At 40.0% G+C, this 14,630-nt stretch overlaps 1 protein-coding gene across 4 annotated transcripts in view; it reads left to right on the top strand.

The window, feature by feature from the left end:
* klhl4 (kelch-like family member 4) overlaps positions 1 to 14,630 on the top strand; it is a 72,863-nt gene that overhangs the window by 21,260 nt on the left and 36,973 nt on the right. The window lies entirely within an intron of this gene.

Raw genomic sequence — 14,630 nt, 5'->3', positions numbered from 1 at the left:
ACCTAGAACAGAATAATTTGGTTATGAAAACTCATCAATGTAATCAATGCTTTAAGCTTTACATGGAAAGATCTTGCAGAACAAAGGCTAAGGACACAGGGGACAATGCACCTTCAGTGTTTCCTACAGAACATGCTGATTATCTTGAGGAAAGCTTAAAACAATCATGCAAAGGACTGATGTTGGTCATCTTGGTGTGGTGAATTTTACCCAAACAATCACCACATTTTCTGTTGGCAACACTGTCATGAACAGAATCTCAACTAGCTTTGTTTAAAACAACATTGATGGTTGGCCATCGAGCATTTTTTCCACAACGATCGTGTGAGGCATTGGAGCAGTTTTTAATGCAGCAGTTATTTCCAGGCATTGTTGTAACAGTACAGATTTGCAACAACCTCCTCTGCTAGCAGCTACAATGTCAACATTAACGCAAAGCTGGACTCGGAGGGGCCGGGCATACCTTCCAACATGGCGGAAGGGGGGGGGGGGGGTTACCGTGGTAACTAGGGTGGGGCTCTGTGCCGTGACGACAACTACTCATTCTCAATAGCTACACACTTGGTACCAAACAAACTAGTGTCCAGCTCCAGCTCTTGCATCTGTGGGATGAATAAGTCCCACTCCCTGCAGCTAAAACATTCGTCCTCTGTCTGCATTTGTATACATTTTTTGCACTGGCACCACCAGTCTCCCGTAGTTCTGTGCCGGTTCTCTACTGCAGCAGCGGGGGCTGTCTCTAAAGACGCTCTTTCTCGTTCTGCCCTTTGAGCATCCATCTCTCTTAATTCTTCTTGTATTCCGGCTCGTACAGATACGGTTCGTTGGATACAACAAATTCCTCATAATCGTCTTCAAGAGCAGACGCATCGCTAAGCAGTGGTGTAGTCTACGTGATACGCAGGTATACGCCGTATACCCACTAGGAACGCACCAGGATTTGCGTATACCCACTTAAAAATATGCACGGATACGTATCACTCGTCTTGTGACAGATCTTTCACTTCGCAAATATCGGTTGGGTATAACTGCAATAAAATACTTTAAGCAGGGGAAGTTATCTCCTACATTCACACATTCATAAAATTCCCCCTGCGCGCTCGCGCTATGCCCTGTCTCTGTTACGAAGCGCGAAGCTGCCCCTGCATCTCTGCACGTTAGTTGGTGGGCCGAGCCCCTCCTTCTCGCGTGTGTGTGCGTGTGTGTGTGTGTGTGTGTGTGTGTGTGTGTGTGTGTGTCCAGTCCTCCCATATTAATGTGTAAACCACATAACAAGTAGTCAACAGAAGACAATGTTTTAATCCCACTTTATATCTCCTGGTTACTTTTAGCTGAGAACCCCTGGCCAGCCTTTCGGACTGGGTGTCAGGCTAGGGAATTTAAAAACAGGCATCCTTGGTTAGAGTGGAGGGAAAACAAGTTAGGTAAATGTCAGCCAACATACAGTTGGTATACACAATTGAAATTCATTTTGTTAATCACTATGCAAATGAGAGTATAGCTAATTCATGGTCATTTTTAAGGTGCAGTAATTTCACACGTTTACACAATTCAATTACTGTATGGTATGTTAGATAACAACAGTAAGAGCTCAAATTAGAGCAATTGAAAGAGTAAAACATTAGTCTCCTGTCATCTCCATCTCATAGCCATGGTTGTAAACAGTTCATTAAATTATTTTGCGTAGATGTTGTCCTTGTTTAGCATGTGCTATTGCTACTATAGTTATACAAAGCACAACTTGTCATTCTTGTCTTCTATTTGTTCATACTGTGATTAAAACTGATAAACCTACTCAGCTTTACATGATTGTTGATAATCGTTAAAGGTCAGCGGGTTGTAGACCCCTGCGTTGGTGAGTGTGGTGCGACATCCCATAAGTGCCACACACGTACACGTACCGGTGGGACGGGTTTGTACGAGGCGAATCATCACAGTATACCCACTACAATAAAATAGACTACACCACTGTCGCTAAGTCCTCCAAACGTGGCCATATCTCATTTATTGAATAGGCTAATACAATTCCTTTGTGCACCGTACTCTGTGTCTGTAGCAATGACAGCGGCAGGTAAAAAAAATATTATAGAGCCGGTAAACTAGGTATCAGTCCGCCGCTGCCGTAGCCTACTACCAGGAATATAACAGTGCTGCTGAGACACAGCAAGTCCCTCAAAATGCAATGCAATGCAACGTTGGTTTTATTTCTAACATTATTGTATCAACACAGACATTTACATCGACAGTCTGGCGTTATAGTTGATTTGCCTCGGGTGTACTGTGGAGTGGGTAAGACTGTTTTATTAGCAGGCTTGTATTTCCCATTGCCGTGCACTAGCCTAGCACGAGCAAACTCTGAAACTAAAAGGACTGAATGAAATGTGTTAAACTGTCTCCAATGATAAAGAACACCAAGGCTAACTTGGGAATAAGGCCCTATGTCCAAAATTCGGAACTACCCCTTTAAGATGTTACTCAATAAATTGTTGACCGTTTATCTTCGTTCAAACCATTTAACAAATCCACACACTTGTATCTTCAATAATATCGAAACAGAGTTTCGATATCACTTAAACTTTCTTCAGAATCACAATTTTAGTTTCAAACCGTCATATTCTACAGTTGGTCCCATTGAAGCCGTCTGCCCATTCTGACACTTAAATTACTTACGACATCGTAACTGTTAAATTTCAACCGTTTACCATTGTTCAAACCATTAAATCTTACATCTACACATTTGTATCTTCAATACTATCCAAACGCAATTTCGATAGCATTTTTTTCAGAATCACAGATTTAGTTAAAAACTGGCTTAGGCCTAGTTTTCAGTTGCTCTCAATGATTTCCTTTGACGCCAGAACGTGAGGACACCCATGCCCACACACACACACACACACACACACACACACACACACACACACACACACACACACACAGCTTTATTGCAATTAGATTTTAACATTTTGAACTGTTCAAATCTTTCACTTGATAAAAGCTATTCAACATTTCTACTGCCTACTACTACTACTCCTACTACTACTAATCCTTCCAATACTACAATACTACAATTACCACGACTACTTCAGCTACTACTACTACTTCAGCTACTACAACTACTTAAGCTAATACCTACTACTTCAGCTACTACTACCAGTGGTTAATTTGAGCCGGATCCTGCCGGTACAAGATCCGGCACCTCACTGTGTTCCGGTACTTATTGGGGCAGATCCAGTACCTCTCATAAAAATAAATAAATTAAAACATGTTTAAAATAAAATAATAATATGTATATATAAATGTACAGAACAAATACCAAGAATTTCATGTTGTTTATTAACATTTAGCGTCATTTGAATGTGTCGGAGATCTGTTGACGCACAGAAAAGCTGCGGGCCAACAAACCACCCCCGACACTATTGAAATCCGCCGCATCTGACGAGCAAGCAGAGAGGAAAAAACGGTTACCATGCATGACCACATGCTTGTGCACAAGTTAATAGAAATCATGATAAATTAATATCACAGAGCAGGATTGTGAACGTTTACAACAGGCCTATTCAACTAGCGGCCCGTGGGCCAAATGCGGCCCCTCTTAATTTTTTGCTGGCCCGCAAGAGGTTGCATGCAAAAAATAAATAAAATAAAGGAGAAACATAGTTGCATGCAAATCAGGTTTCTGTGTGTAGCCGGTGATACTAGCCAGTATCAGTACCCCACAATCAGGAACTGGCATCACTTATTCTGACAATTTTTGGCTCAACCGACCAGGAATACATATTATTATGCATATGAGTCTAGCTTTTCTCATATGAATGCAATCAGAACAAGGGCACGTTGCTCCATGAGCTATGAGAAGCTGCATGAGTGTCTCAGGATGTGCCAAACTAGGCAAACAATGCAGTGCAATCTTTCTCGCTGACTCACTGGCTCAAAATGTCTCATATGTACAGTAGTTCTGTTTTGTGATGATTCAAACAACATTGTTGAATTCTAATGCGTGTCCAAAATATGTGAGAACAAAATCTTTTATAATGATACGATTAAAAGTGAAGAAGGAAGGAATGCATCTGACAAGTTTATTCCATGTAGTAGTACTATATATTAAGTTAACACTACTTTAAGTACGAATTATTTGTAGCGATTCATTCACGTAGTTTTACTCTGTGTGGCCCATGAACCCCCAGTGTTTTTCCTTTTCGGCCCACTTGTTGAGGAGGTTGAATAGCCCTGTATGTCAATCGGCAAAATGTGTCAGCGTTGGCCGACTAACTATTTTTAATTAGGATATTGATCCTGCGCGCCTCCTCTTTAAAACGGAATTTGTTTACGATAAAAAACAATTTAATTGAACATACACACACTAAAACAGAAACGAAAATTCATGCTTCCCGCAGTGTGCCACTCTGGTATTGCGCGGGTCTGCAGAATCGCACTCTTCTCAACCCAGTTGGTAAAGAAGTCATGGTCACGCACGACTCCGTAATCAACGCTTTCCAAGCATCGGTGGACAAGATCTCACGGAGGGAGGCTGCTGCTTCGCTGTAAATTTTCTCCATCCGCACAGTCATAGTTTGGCCACATGGCACTGTGTAATCCGCCTCGAGAAATGGAATCAGATCGCGGAAGACTAACACGTCACGTCTCTGGCAAAGGCTGCCGTGTTTAAAATAGTTAGGCAAGGCAAGGCAACTTTATTTATGCAGCACTTTTCATACACAAGGCAGCCTCAAAGTGCTTCACATATAAACATTTTCATGCCATAAAATAAAATAATAGATAAGTAAAAGAAAACATGCAAAGAAATTAGTCAAATATAAAGTTAAAAAGGCATTTTAGTAATAAAATAGAAAATAAAGGCAAAGTTAAAAAAGCAAAGTGCAATGTATTAAAGATTTAGCAGAAAGCTAAAGCAAACATACAAGTCTTCAGTCTTGTTTTAAAGGTGCTCAGAGTTGGGGCAAGTCTTAAATCCTCAGGGAGCATATTCCAGCTATTTGTTGCATAGTAACTAAATCCTGCTTTCCCATGATTCATGTTTACTCTGGGGATAATTAACAGATTGGTCTTAGAAGATCTTAGTAGTCTAGAAGGCTTATGTAGTGGAAATATATCAGTTAAATATTTTGGGCCTGGACCATGTAGGGATTTATAGGTTAGCAACATGATTTTAAAATCAATTCTCTGACCTACAGGAAGCCAATGTAACGATTTAAGAATTGGTGTGATGTGTTCAAATTTTTTGGTTTACCAGTTTATCATTAGCTTACTAGTGATAAAGGCATGTGCACGTTTTTGTAAGTCTTCAGTGGACTTGAGCCCTCTAAGTCTTGTTACATTTTTAAGGTGATAGATGCAGATTTTGTAACTGATTTGATGTGACTGTCAAAATGTAAATCTGAATCCATGATAACCACTCGATTTCTGGCTTTGATTGACGTTTTCAGGGACAGAGAGTGAAGGTGTTTCCGTTTTAGAACCAAATACAATTATCTCTGTTTTGTCCTCATTTAGTTGAAGGAAATTTCAGCACATCCAGTCTTTCACTTGCTCAATGCACTGGCACAGAAGATCTATGGGCCAATAGTCATTAGGTGATAGCAATACATAGATTTGCGTGTCATCAGCATAGCAATGATGGTCAATATTGTTATTTTGGATGATTTTCCCTAGTGGGAGCATGTAGATGTTGAATAAAGAGGGTCCGAAGATCGAACCTTGGGGGACTCCACATGTCACCTTGGTTGATTCGGATACAAAGTCGCCAATGGAAACAAAGTAGTTCCTATTTTGTAGGTAGGACCTGAACCAATTTAAGACTGTGCCTGAAATCCCCACACAGTTTTCTAATCTGTCCAAATGTAGGTCTACAGTTATGAATGCAGCACTGAGGTCTAGTAGCATTAGTATTGAGGTTTTGCCAGAGTCTGTGTTAAGACGGATGTCGTTTACAACTTTAATAAGGGCGGTCTCAGTGCTGTGCAGGGGTCGAAATCCTGATTGGAAGGTGTCATAGCAACCAGTTGATGCCAGGAAGTGATTAAGTTGCTGGAGGACAACTTTCTCAATGATTTTACTTATGAAGGGTAGATTTGATATTGGTCTTAGTTGTTAATAATCGAGGCATCTAGGCTCCGCTTTTTAAAAAGGGGTTTTATAACTGCAGTTTTCTAAGCTTTTGGGAAATTGCCTGACTGGAGAGAGTTGTTAACTATCTGCAATATGCCTATTGCTAGGCAGTCGAAAACATTCTTAAAGAGGTTGGTCAGTAAAGTATCAAGGCAACAGGTGGATGGCTTTAGTTGTGTCACAGTTTCCACAAGAGTTTTAGAGTCTATAACATTAAAGCATGCCATCCTTGCCACGTTACTCTTGCCTGGACAGGGTGGTAGTCCAACATTTTTGCCTGAAGTGGAGACATTGACAATTTTATCAGTATAAAAAGCTGCAAACTCATTGCATTTCTATGTGGAATGGAGATCAGGTGGAATTTGTGTTAGGGGGGTTGGTCAGTCTGTCAACCCCCCAACACTAATAATGCAAAAAAAACGGGTTTTTACATTATTAGTATTGGTTTTAATGATATTGGAGAAAAATGTCTAAATTGTAGGCACAGAGGCTCTCTTTATAGATATCATGGTGAATATGAAGTTTTGTTTTACGCCAGATGCGTTCAACCTTCCTGCATTCTTTTTTCTGTGCTGTTACAGAAGCAGCTTTTCTCCAGGGTGCCTTTTGCTTTCCAGAAATCGTTTTAACCTTGCAATGACATCTATGACTTTCAACATTTTCAAATTAAAGTTTTCTACAAGATCATCAGCAGAACATGGGTTGAGAGGTGGTAGCAAGGAGATGGCCTTTTTTAAAAGTACATTAGAATCTTCATTGATATACCGTTTTTTGACAGTATTTTATTTTGTCTGTATGTCGGGAATAAAAGATATGTTAAAGAAAACACAAAAGTGGTCAGACAAGGAAGGATCCGTTACAGAGATCATAAACTTTGAGGCCCTTTGTAATAACCAGGTCTTGAGTGTGCCCCTTACAATGAGTAGTCTCTTTCACATGATGAGACAGGTCAAATGTGTACAAAATGGTAAAAAGTTATTTTGCACACTTGTCATTCCAATCATCAGTGTGAAAATTGAAGTCACCAGTTATAACTAGACAGTCAAATTCTGTGGAGATGCTAGACAATAATTCTTTGAAGTTGGAGAACTCTGGAGGAGCATTTCAATACAGCACTAAGGTATTCAAATGATGGAAAATCACCAAATAACATCTGTTTCCCCTGAAATACATTTTTAAATACAACAGCAATCCCTCCACCTCTTTTTCCAGATCTACATGCACCAAAAAAGTTATAGTTGGGAGGAGCTGTCTCTATCAGAACGGTTGCACTGTTATTTTGTTCCAGCCATGTTTCAGTTAAAAACATAAAATCCAGTTTAGAAGTGGTAATAAAATCATTAACTAAAAATTATTTGTTATTAAGAGACCTAACATTAAGTAGACCCGTCCTGATGGTGTTGTTGATAGGCTTTAAGGTTGTTTTTGGTTTGGAGGCAATAGGTATGAGATTTGTGAGGTTAGCAGTGTGTCTAAGTTTCCCTTTGTTTACTCTCTTAGTGGTTACAGCGGGAATGCAAAAGTTGCCATGTTATGACGTAGGCAACCTTGGGTTCAGTAGATTATGTGTGTGGGGGGGGGGCGGGGGCTGGGGCACCCTCCGCTTGGGTGTTATCAGCCTGTGGCCATGACGTGGCGATGCTATCATTGACACAGATGCAAGTTTGATGCCAACATATTCCAGTTTCTTAAATTTAGCTGGAAAATCGCAAAGGGAGGAGACAGTGGATCTGGAGTTGTTGTGGCTATGGGAGAGATGAGGCTGGAGGTCATCGTCGATGGGGGAATGCAGAGGAGGGGGGTGGCCGTTCCTCGCCAAGCCAGCATCAGCGATGGGGGAAGGCACAGTGTCGATGGCGTCGGGCGGGCTGTTGTCTCTCTTCAAGGTCTGTGGGCTGTCTGCTATCTGTGTGTCAGATAGTGGCAGAGTAGATGTGTGGGAGAGGCTGTAGTCTCGCTTCTTCTCAACCTGTGCTCTGAATGTGGCCTGTGTGTCAGGCCATGGAGATTTGTTGGAAAGCGAGAAGAGAAGATTGTCCCTTAACAGTTTTGAGCCTAACCTGTTTGGGTGTAGGCCAGGGGTTTTCAAAGTGTGAGAGAGTGAGCCCCCCCTCAGAGAAAAAAATTCAGCTGAGCCCCCCCCCCCCCCCCCCCCCCCCCCCAAAAAAAAAGAATGTTCTAAAGACCTGTGTTTGGAAAGCTATCTTAATTATTTTACACATTTTAAACATCTCTGATCATAATTTTAAACATATTTCTGAAACATTAAAACATCTTTGTGCGTTTTTAAACACATTTCTTAACACAATTTAACAACTTTATCTAAGCATGTTTTAGCTAAACCTTTTTTAAATACATTTGAACATCTTAATCTGTGTGAACTGCTAGTTTACACAGATTCATTCAGGGTCCCCGACTCTGAATTTTCAGAGTCGAATCAGATCTGCTTTTTCAGTCCAGAGATTCGACCATTCGGCGGGGTTTGTTTACCGGCGTTGCTATGGTGACCTAAATTATTATGAGCAACTGAAAACGATGCCGGTTTGAAACTAAAACTGTGATTCTGAAAAAAGTATAAATGCTATCAAAATTCCGTTTCGATAGTATTGAAGATACAAGTGTGTAGATTTGTTCAATGGTTTGAACGATGGTAAACGGTTGAAAAATGAATGAGTTACGATGTCTAGAAGTAGGTGTATCAGAATGGGCTGACGTCTTCAATGAAAACAGCTGAAAACGAAGCGGGATGAAACTAAAACTGTGATTCAGAAGAAATTATAAACTATATCGAAATTCTGTTTCGATATTATTGAAGATACAAGTGTATAGATTTGTTAAATGGTTTGCACGAAGATAAACGGTTGAAAATCGATTTAGTTAGGTTACTTCTACAGTTGAAGTACGATTGATGATTTGAATCATCGACTTTCAGGTTTTTCTTCGGGTTTATTTTTTTCTCACGTCGCGCCCCCCCCTGAAGAACTCTGGCGCCCCCCAGGGGGGGCGCGCCCCACAGTTTGAAAACCACTGGTGTAGGCCATCTGCTCTGAAAAGATATTTGCGCCCCCAGAAGTCCTGCATGCACAATAATCTGTGAGATTTTGGGGTTTCCCAATATGATTGTGGCTAGTTTCTGGTTGATATCACTAACCATCACATCTGGGAAGTAGCATGTTTTGATCTTCTTACCGGTTATATCCTTGATGGTCGAGTCTCCTATAATCAGAGTGTCTGGTTCATCTGCTTTCTGTGAGATGGGCCCTGTTGGCTTGAGGTGGTGGTGGCAGACGCATGCGCAGCTTGCCTCCGTTGCAACTGGTTCTTGTTCCATCTCTTTCCGCACCGTCCGTCTGAATACATTTCGGGGCTCAGGGGTGCACGGGTGGCCGACTATGGAAGTAAATCTGTGCCATCAGGTTTTGAAAATAAAAACACATTGAATTATAAGCACTGAATATTTATGCATTGAAATAACCTATCTGAATTTTTTGCCTCTGAATTTAACTCTTTACATTTTCAATCTATCATATTCACCTTTATTTTTCAATGTTAAAAAATTCAACGTTAAAAAATTCAACGTTAAAATATTCAACGTTAAAATATTGAACTCAAATATTTTCAGCGTCCCAAAATTCAGTCCGCTAAAGTCACCATCAAAATTCAATGTACGAAATTCAGTGTTGACATCCGGGGACCCAAGAAAGAGCAATCGATCCTAGATCGCGGTCAAACGAGTGGGCGCGTCGTTGGATACCTGACTCACGCGGGAAGGCAAAATAGATTTAGCCATGTCCAACGGCAACAGCAGCAGTAACATTGCTTCGGTGAGTACATTTTTCTATATATATATATATGCCATTAGTATGGGTTGTTTCTGTAAGATTCAGCAATGAACAATACTAACGGACACTTGTACATAAGAAGGACGTCGAATTGAAAAATAAGGGTAGTTCGGAATTTTGGACATAGGGCCTGATTCCCAAGTTAGCCTTGGTGTTCTTATCATTGGAGACTAGGCTAGCGCAAGTCAACGGGCATATTTTGATGCTGGTTTATAACGTCTTTATTGAAGATTTCAGGGGTACAGTTGTAACAGTCAGGTTTATAATATGTAGCGCAACTAGGTGGCGCTTCCCTCTTTTGTTTGGTTATACGAGATAACGTGGAGTGAAGAAGTGCGTGCTCTTCCGCTCGGCTAGAATAAACAGCAGTATACGATCGAAGTCTCCCTTTTTAATATGAGTTATTTTATTTAGTAACTGATTTGTTGTAGGCAGGAATCCCGGACTTTCCACCCTTGTGTTAAATATATATAGTGCCATGGAGACCAGGGCTGTAGTGGAGGGTAAACGCACGTAAACACCGTTTACGCACCTCTGGAATTTAGGAAATAGCGTTTACGCACCTCTAAATAGCGTTTACGCACCTCAAAGGTCCCTGTGCCTTGTAATCTGCCGTTGGAATAATCGGAAATAAATTCAGCATCATTTTAAAACACCTAAGACAAGGTATCATATTGTTGAACAAATAAACGCTGTAATCTGAATCATTTTCATCTGCGCTGTAGGCCTATGCTATTATGGTCTGTGACCCTCCAATCAGTGCCTTGCGGCTGTGGCAGCGACACCAATCAGGATCCAGGAAAATATGTAAACAGGAAGTATGTATACACATGGCCCTGCGCGTTGTGGACTATCATGCCTGCCTACCTGTCATTAATTAGCCATGGATATCAGGCGATTTTTGAAGAGACCTTCGAGTGCTCCCACTCCAACAGATGCCCGAAAAAGGCCTCAAGTACAAAGTAAGACTGAAGATGATCAATTCACATGAGTTGTTTTTGTGATTTATAAATCAATTTTACTTGACGAACTATTAAGTGACTACGAGCATTCAGATTGGCCAATGCGTAGTCATGCTATCCGTGTACTGCCCACGTCAAAATGAGTGAAAGTCAGTCAGAGTTTTACTATCCATATTAAACTCCGGTTTCGGCGTATCAACTTCGCTATAGCTTGGTCGCTATGTTAAAGCCTCAATTTGGAGATGCGAGGTTGGCGGTTGCAGCCGTGGACTCCGCGGCTGAACCGTGGATCGGGCGGATGACGCGACAAAAAAATATATTTTAATTAAATTCGGGCGTTTGGCGGTTAAACCAATAAAAATAAAAATATTTATAAATATTTGTATTTTATATATTATAAATATTTTTATTTTATTATTTATTTTCTTTAAAGTTATTTTCCCAGCAAACTGGCCTGTTCCCTAGAGGAGCAGTATGGGGAATCCAAGTTGAAACAACTTGCCAAAAGGTTCAGACTTAATGACAGAAAAATTCTTGAAGGCTATAGGGATTTTAAGGATAACTCAAGCATCATTCCAGAAAACCTTGCACCACTCCTGAATATCGACCATCTCATTCCAGTTAGCACTGCTGAGCGTGAGAGGGGGTTCAGCTTAATGAACATCATAGTGTGCCCCCTGAGATGCAGTCTGCACTTGGTCACAGTGTCGTCCTTGATGTTTATTCAACTGAATGTCCCACCACTCAGCCACCACAAAGTTCAATCCAACACGTATGTGAAGTCCTGGCTGGTGAAGCACAGGGGAGCCATGAACTCCAGAACACGCCCCTGCAAGGCAGGACCTGACGTTGAAGACAAGGAGGCCCTCTGGGTACTACTGTGAAAAGCATGCATACTAATACACACACATACACACATGCCATAGATAGATAGTTCTTAATCTACACATACTTTTCTTTACTGTTGAAATTTGAATAACTTGAATAAACTACAAACACATTCATTGACTGTCATTGATTGATTTAATATGACTTTAATTGATAACATAATGGAATATAGCCAGGCTAGCCTTACAGAGTCGCAACACTTTGCGTTGCGTTGCGTTGTGTCGAGGTCGGTCTGATCAAAAAATTCATAGTTTACCCACCTCTAATTTGACCACTACAGCCCTGATGGAGACCTAGCCTGGTATGGTCAAAAGCTTATAGTATACTAAAAGTACCGTGAGGAGAATCTCGCATGTTGTTGCCTCCTTCATGCTAACCCTGACCTACACCATCGCACGTTACACAGTATGTGGATAGACCAATTGCCTCTATCAAATAATGCTCCCACTGCAGAATCATGTTATGTTACACCACTACTCACCCCATGAACATTGTTTATGCTGTTTTATAACGTATATATTGAAGATTTCTGGGGTGCAGTATGTGCAATGTATGAAATGTAAAGAAAATAGCACTTCAAGAAAAAACATAAATAATCAATTATACTAAATAAATAACTTCAACTACAAAAGTGTAGCAAGTATTGTTAAAACTTGTATTTGTGAATGGGATTATGCATGTGTGGGTTTATATATGCAATAGCTCATAATTATTCAAAATATCCGATAATACAAACATTTTATTTTGAGTTACGTTATTTCAATGCATAAATATTCATTGCTTAGAATTCAATGGGTTTTTATTTTCAAAATCCGATGTCACAGATTTACTTCCATAAGTGATGCACAACACTGCTTAGAGGGCTCAAAATGAACACTCGCCGAGTCGCCAAACTGGGTAAAGTAGTCTTAAGTTATTGAGTCCACCCGCCTCTTTGGCTGGACACATCTTGTCCTTCAGCTGCAGAGAGCTGAGAGCAGTCAACAGTAGCCTATAGACACATTTTGAAATAAGCCATGGAAGAACTACTCCAAAAACATTCACAACAACCTATTTAATTTATCCTAAATTGTAGAAATATGTATACTAATTAATTGAATAGGCTGTGTTCAATGTATAAAGTTTGGTTTTAATTAAAAGGAATGTTCTAAAAAGGTTTATCATTATTATAATAAGTATGTGTATAGATAAACAATATACAGAGATATAGATATTAATATTATTGTTCTATGGGGGGGGGAAACAATTCTGAATCAGCAAAAGTTGCTATTGGCAGGTTAGGCTCTTGTCTAAATAAGTGCAGCCCTATTCATTTTGCTACAATTATTACTGCACACAAGGATATAATATTGATTGTGAATCTCAAATGAGACCAAGATGACATGCTCAAAGGTAATTAGAGTGAAATGCAAGGGTTAAGGTTATGCAAGTTTTCGATCACACTGTGCTACAAAATTTATTTTTATGCTACTGAATTTATGTGCTTGCTGGCACCAGTGCTACCACTTAAGAAAAATAAGCGAACAGCCCTGGATATGCATTTATAGTTCTTCCTTAATGTATTTACTGTTTTTATATTCTTGCTTTTAACTGGATGAGTTGGATGACATTGCACAGGTCTGGAACACACACACCATCAGGCCATCGAAAAACCTTAACCTCCCCAGCGGTCGGCCGAACGTGATGTTTGAATTACCTGAACTCTATGGGACAAGAGACTTCCTTTCCCAAATTGAAGATGGTGATTTTCAATTGTGCAAAAATAAATGTATCTTTCGCCAGACCAAACCGTTTGATCCAGATCTATATGAACTATGCAACATCTTTATGGCTGATTCCAATCTCACTCTAGCAACAGCTCCATATCAGGCATTGAATTTGTACATGCACCTCAGAGAGGCCATCAGGGCATGTGTGTAGGTCAGACGTGTTTAGTTGTGTCTTGTGTTGAGCTTCGAAGTGGCAGGATTTTTTGGTCACATAAGTAATTCACCTTGCTGTCCTTTTCCTTTATAAGTTTCCTTTAAAGTCATAGCTCAACATCTCTAGCTTTTGGCAAATGTTATATTCCTTTAAACGATAGTTTAGAAACACAGAAATGAGGGGGGGCTTTATAGACAAAGCCTGTAAAAAGTAAATCAAATGGGTATCAATTTCAGAACTTTACTTTAACAAATATATCACTTTTTTCAGTTAGAATTGTATTTAACAAAAAAGGTAACTGGCTTCAGTAACTAAATGTGAATACTTATTCTGAGTCTTTCATGATAGAATATCATTGGATTTCAAATGTTGGGACCAAACAAATGGATGTATCTATCGAACTCTGAACTTCTGATTATCTGTGCATTTACAACCTGTAGTTTCAAATACTGAGAGAGGGTTAAAAAACGACAACACACGCTATTCATGTTTTTGTTGAGACTGGAACTTTTTTATTACTGTAACTATATTGCTATCCCGTATGTGGAACTCTGAATAAACAAAAAATCGCCAAACAAGTTTGGTGCTGTTTCCTGATATTTTCAGGCCATATTTTTCACTGGCCACATTAGCTTGATAAAAAACGTAACAATGAATTAATAATTGTACTTGTTCAAGAACAATTGACTTAATTGTTCTTGTAATCAGACTAGTATTACTTTTCATACCATGACAAGTTCCTGCAGTCTTCTTCTTAATGTCACATGATGTTGCTGTGGTGTCAAGACAGCTGATTGTATACAGCAGTGGGTGCGGTCGTCCTGCCGGTTCAAGTAGGATGACCTGAAACCTGTATAAAATCAGCTGTCTTGACACCACAGCAACATCA

Source organism: Gadus morhua, chromosome 10 (genome assembly GCF_902167405.1).
Source record: "Gadus morhua chromosome 10, gadMor3.0, whole genome shotgun sequence".
Classification (NCBI taxonomy): domain Eukaryota; kingdom Metazoa; phylum Chordata; class Actinopteri; order Gadiformes; family Gadidae; genus Gadus; species Gadus morhua.
Note: the sequence above shows the minus strand (reverse complement) of the source record. Positions and strands in the feature narration are given on the sequence as shown.